The sequence below is a fragment of the Rhinolophus sinicus genome, chromosome X (genome assembly GCF_036562045.2).
Source record: "Rhinolophus sinicus isolate RSC01 chromosome X, ASM3656204v1, whole genome shotgun sequence".
Taxonomy (NCBI): Eukaryota; Metazoa; Chordata; class Mammalia; order Chiroptera; family Rhinolophidae; genus Rhinolophus; species Rhinolophus sinicus.
Window position 1 is genome coordinate 38690972 of NC_133768.1, and position 6494 is coordinate 38697465.

Sequence of the window (6494 nt, forward strand, 5' to 3'; positions counted from 1 at the left end):
CCTGAATTTCAGGTGATCCCAAGCCCCCACAGTGGCTCTCCTGCTCTCTCCGGTACCCCTAGGCCCAGGAGCTCAATCTACCGGGACCAAGGTTCTAGCCCTTCTCTCTTGGCAGTGGAAGCCTCCCCCATGACAAACATTAAACCCGCTACATTATCTGAGTTTTTTCTGGCCAATTTCCCAAATGGCCATTTAGTAAACCAGACTTCTAAAACGACATTTGCTTGAAAGCGAATCAAGAAATCTGGTCAATCTTTGAACCTAGACTTAAGGTCAACCCCCAAATCAGAACCTCTTGTCAAACTACAAAGCAGGCCATCTGGTCAACCTTACTTACCTAAAGCACTCTGCCATCGTCCCTGAGGGTCCCTGCACATGTTTTGCAGAGCATGCCAAGAATGCAAGGTCCTGACCAGTCTTTACACAGGCCATTTTTCAGAGTTGTGTTTGTAGCAAGCTCCCTTGAGAAATGAGGTAACGTTTCCCTCCAGATAAGAAGCAGGCTTGTTACTGCTCATTGTAAGAACAATTAATCCCCACGTTCAGTGTTCCTCTCCTACAACAGAGTCTACCATGTGTACATGCATGCATCTAGGCCCACCTGTATTACCTTCTTGGAGAACCAGCTCAAACATCATGCTGACATTCTGGCTCTTGCTTTTGCTATGAATAGTGAAGTCTTTTATCTCTGACCCAGGAGTCTCATGTCTTCTGCTTGCATCCATGAAACAGGATAGCTTGTTAGCTTGCAAGTAGGGTAAAATCTCAGACCCTCTACAGTTCTGGACATTGACCTGCACACATCAGACTCTGAGTCCAAGGTCCGCAGGTCAGGCACCAACACCAGACTCCTCATACCAGGCACTAAATCCTGTCTTAACCCTTGCCAGATGCCAACTCCCAACCTATGCTGCCAACTACTACTTCCCCAATTTGCTCTCCAAAGACTAACTCCACACTAATAACCCTAGAACCTATCTCCTATTTTTTGCTCCAGAGACTAAGTTCCAACCTCTCCCTCTAGAGATTTTGACCTCTCCTGACAGAAATCAAGTCAGGACCTCTCCCTCCAAAGGGTACATATCAACTTGTGCCATGAACAACTAGGTTCCCTAATTCCCCTTCCCAAGGCCAAGTACCAATTTCAGCTCCAGAATCTGAGTCCCCATTCTTAGTCCTAATATTAAGTGTCCAATTTTTACTGCAGATGCTAAGTCCCGACTTTCATAAGTAATCACCAAAGCTATCTAACCACCTGACCTCAACAGAGCATTTCATGATACTGCTTCTCATGCAGAGAAAGGAGTGGGGGAAATACTGGCAGAGGTAGACCCTGGCGTCTTCCACAGAGGGTACAGAGTCCTTTTAGAATTGATCCTAGGGAAACCAGAAACAATAAGCAACCCTGAGCAGAGCCTTCTCACACTCTGTGGCTTGTGGTCTTTTGATAATGACCCAGGCACCTGGAAGCCCTATTTCTTGGATAGAGGAGGTTGGAGAGCAGTGAGACTGACATGGGACAACCTCAGGGGCCAACAACAAGGGTGCAGAGGCCTTTTAGGAAGGGCTCACTGGGGGAAAGGGATGAACCCAAATGCCAGCAGACGCTCCCTCAACAGAGTTGGCTAGACACACAGCCTGAACCTGGGCACTTAGTGGCATCATCTCTTGTACAGGGGAGAAAACAGTTGATGAGAATAGCACAAGTCAACCCTAAGGTTCTCCCTGATGAGTGCAATGGCCTTTCAGGAGAGTCACTACAGAAACTGCAGGGATCTGAAACCCCAAGTGCCCCCACCCCTGCATCCAGCTGGGCTTCCAATACCTTCCAGGGTTCTATGGCCCCATTTATCATGAGGGGGAGGTAGAAAAGTGGTGGAATCCCATGGGACAACTCCAGAGGCCAACGTGAAGGGTGAACAAATCTTTCAGGGGAACCATCTGTGAGACAGGAACTATTTGAAACCTCATCTAAGCTCCACCCTCTTCAGAGAGCTAGCCACCTCACATAGTCACTCTAATGACATGGTCTGGAATGTTGATTGACTTCTTCAGCTTGACTATGGAAGCTGGATTGACTTGCTCAGCCCCCCTGGGCTTCCACATAGGGTGCAGAGGCCTTTTAGGAGGTCGCTTCCAGGCACCTAGCTCTTTGGAGGCTTCCACAGGGGATAGGCTTGCCAGCCCCAGGTTCCCATCTCTGAAACCAGTAGGACCAGCACCAGTAGCCCCGGGGGCTTCTGCAGAGGTGCAGAGGCCTTTTTGAGGAATGTCCTGACGGTTGGTCTCTATCTCCAGATCAACTGCAGCAGGTTAATCATGCTACTGCAACCCAGCGGCTTCTTGGCCTTGATTATCATCTGGGAGAAATCAGATGGCATCTAGGATAACTGAATGAGCCCCTGAAGGCGACTGCAGTGAAGGAAGAAGCTTTTTAAGTGGAATTTCAGCAGACCCGGGGCCACGTGAAGCCCATACTGTGCCCTCCCACCTGCAGATAGCTAGCTGTCTGGCATAGTCTTGGTTGTCCTCCGATCCCCATTCTTAACCTGAGAAGATCAAGAAGGAGCGAACTAGAGGCACCAGGGGGCCCTAGGGACCTGTGCACAGGCTGCAGAGGTGAAGGACGTCTCTGGGAAGTCCACGGAGGCCAATACAAAGGCTTTTCAGAAGAGGGCTACTATGGAACTGGAGTGAACCCAATCCCCAAGAGGTGCTCCCCCAATCCCGTTGCAGCCAGCTAGCTAACCAACCTCAAGTAAAGAACTTCCTAGCCCTGTTTCTAATCCATACCTAATCCTGACCCTGAAGTCAAACAATTGAACAATTGAACTCAACCTAAACTTCACCCTAACACTGATTCTGACCACGAACCCAACCCTGGCATTAATTATCCTAAACTTGCTTCTAAACCTGACTAGAAACCCTAACACTAAAGCTAACCGTAAACTAGACCCTAAACATTACCTGGTCCTGACCCTGGCTCTGACCCTAACCCCTAACTTCACCCTAAACTTGATCTTTACCCTAAACATGTCTCTAACCATGAACCTCTCCCTGACTTAAACCTAAGCAGAACACTGACCATCACCTAGAACCTGATCTAACTCTACATCTAACCCTAATCCTGACCCTGATGCTAATGCTAAAACATAACCCTAATCCTGATTCTGACAATAAACGACTTATCCTGACATTGATTCTGAAATTGACACTCACTCTAACTCTGACCACAGACCTGACCCTCATCTGTTTCCCTGACCCTTATTACCTTGGTCTTTAACATAACCATAACCCTGACACTAATTATTCCTAAACCTAACCCTAATGCCGAGTTTGTAGGAAAATGTGTTATTCTGACCTTTTTACATATACTGTTTATAATAAGATTTCTTCTAAGACTATGTGGGCCCGCCTGGTGGCTCAGTCTGTTGGATCTCTGTGCTCCTAACACCGAGGTCACCGGTTTGATTCCCACATGGGCCAGTGAGGGGCGCCCTCTACAGCCAAGATTGTGAACAACGGCTCTCCCTGGAGCTGGGCTGCCTGTGAGTGCAAGGCTCATCATAATACCAGCGTGAGCCAAGGAGCTGTGTCCTCCACACAACTCGACTGAGAAACAACGGCTTGAACCGGAGTGGGGGGTGGAAAAAAGGGGGTGGGGAGAATGTTATCTTGATGTTGTTTTCACTGAACTTGTCTTCACAAATACTGCTGAGTTTCATCTAAATTTACTCCAACTCACAATAGAGTTATTTTGGAGGAGAGTGTGATTCTGGACACATATTTACTTAGATTAATCTAAATTTGCTCTAACTTTCAAAAACTGGTTTCCTTGGCAAAGAATGTGAGGTTCTGAGCTTGTTTTAAAACATACTGCTTCTCTTCAGCTAGGTTTACCCTAACTTGCATTGGGAAATTAATTCTGAGAAGAAAGTGTGATTCTAAATTTGTTTTCACTCATATTGCTTAATTCCATCTCAGTTGCACTAAATTGCTGTACGCAATTATTTTTTAGAAATATGTGTGATTCTGTGCTTATTTGTACATATACAGCTTAGTTTCATCTTCATTTGCTCTAACTATTCAAAAGATATTACTTTTGAGAAAAATTTGTGATTCTGACTGTTTTAAAATAAAGCTCTTAGTATCACCTAGATTTGTTTTAACTCACTTTAAAAAGTTTGTTTAGGGAAAATATGTGATTCTGAGTTATTTGCATATAAACAGCTTAGTTTCACTAGATTCATTTTAAATGTATTAAGTTACTTTGGAGAAGAATGTGTGACTCTGAGCTTGTTTTCACATAAAGTACTTAGTTTCGTTTAGATTTACTTTAATCCAATTGAGAAATTTTTTAGAGCCCAAGTTATTTGAAAGTAAATGTCTTAGTTGTATCTAGATTTCTTAAGTTATGCTGAGAGGTCATATTGGCGAGAAATATATGATTCTGGTTCTGCTTCTATCAAAGGTGAACAGGGATCAGATTTACCCTTCCACCTGGAACAACCAAAGAAACCTGACAAAATGAATGAAACAACAGGTTTTAAGCACTGAACAGCAGGCAACCAAGAACTGAGAGATTGGAAGCAGATGAGGTGAGTACTTATGATTCTTCCAGTTTACTGCCTTGAGAAAGTCTTCACTAATCATCAGGGAAATTCAGATCAAAACCACAATGAGTTATCACCTCATATCTGTTAGAATGGCTATTATCCAAAAGACAAGAAATAAGTGTTGGCGGGGATGTGGAGAAAAGGGAACACTGTTCACTATTGGTGGGAATGTAAACTGGTACAGCCACTGTGGGAAACAGGATGGAGATTCCTCAAAAAATTAAAACTAGAACTACCATATGATCCAGCAATCCCACTTCTGGGTATCTACCTAAAGGAAATGAAATCAGTACCTCGAAGAGATATCTGCACTACTATATTCATTGCAGCATTACTCGCCATAGCCAAGACATGGAAACAAGTGTCGACAAATGAATTAATAAAGAAATTGTGGTGTATAATATATACAGTGGAATATATTATACATCACAGAACCTCAATCAGCAGCCTCACGGGCCTCTGGTCACTAATTACCTTGGGACTCAAACCCTTGGAGCCATACCCCTGACAGCACTGGCAGCCGATCACTGACCTTCCAAAACTCACAATGGCCAAGTCATAGGGATTATCAGAGCACGCAGAACAATCCCTCAATTCTTGATTGTCAGGTCTGTGAAAGGTCTAAGATTTTACCCTCTTACAAGCTTACAGGTTTTATAGATGCTGACAGAAGACACACGATTCCTGGAGCAGAGATTAAGGTTTTACTATTAGGTCAGTGCAAAGGGAATTGCGGTTTTTGCAATTATTTTTAACTTTTTAAACCGCAATTACTTTTGCACCAACCTAATACTCAGAGCACAGCAAACAGCATGCATATCATGTTGGTACCCCATATCCTCCAAGTCCCACAGGGGTGACAGAGAGAGGTTCTGGTGGATGCTGCACATGAAGCGTCACAGCCAAAAAACACCAAAACAAACAAACAAACAAACAAACAAAACAAAAACACTGTGCTTGAGGAATCCAGCCTGCTCTTTGTCCGAGAGAGAGACATTAGCTCATCCCTCAATGTTGCTTGTTGTCCACACAACCCTGAGAAATGGCCAAGGTCATAAGTGGTCAGGGCTGTGTATTGTTAGCGTGAAAATAATCTAAGGCCAGGCTATTATACTGCAACCCGCACAAAGGAGTTTAGACTGACTTGCAGATGTTTGGTGTCACTATCAATAATGACAGAGGGGCAATACGTGGGTCCAAAAGCAAACCCTATCCCCAATGTGTTCCCCAGTCTTTCCCCCATACACAAACATATAACCCAAAGGGGCACAGTTCATTTCAGTTCAGAATTTGTTGTTAAACTTGATTGGGATCACCTTACATTGGTTTGGTTAAGTCCCATGGGTGGTCTCATCAAGGGTTTGTAGCCCCGTTGCTAAATGTGGCATAATCCGTGGCCACTCTGGTGTCAGGAGAAGCAGATGAATTTGTATCAGTCATATCTAAACAAGGTTGTGCTAGCCCTGTGTTTGTACAGGCATGAGGGAAGTCTGTGTTCATGAGCTGACGTTGATGGCATCAGGCACAGCAGAATAGTTTAGGACCAGCCATGTTCACATGAGTTTATCTATGTTTGTCATCCCAAGGAAGTGAAGACAAACCTAGAAGCAGGTCAGATTGCCAGCTGCACCTGCTGCTTACCCCAGAGACCATATGATTTTTTTATCAGGCTGCAGTGCTCTATCTAGGAGACAACGAGCATTGTCTCCCCACCTTGCACCTCTCAGGGTCTAATGTGTTCCTTCCCCACATACACTCCTTCCACTGCCATTAAATTGGTATGTCCCATCCCAGTGCCTATAACTTCACTTTTATCCAATCATCCCCTACTTGCACCCAGACGTTTCATCTAGAAAGGTCAGGTGCAAGAGGACCAAA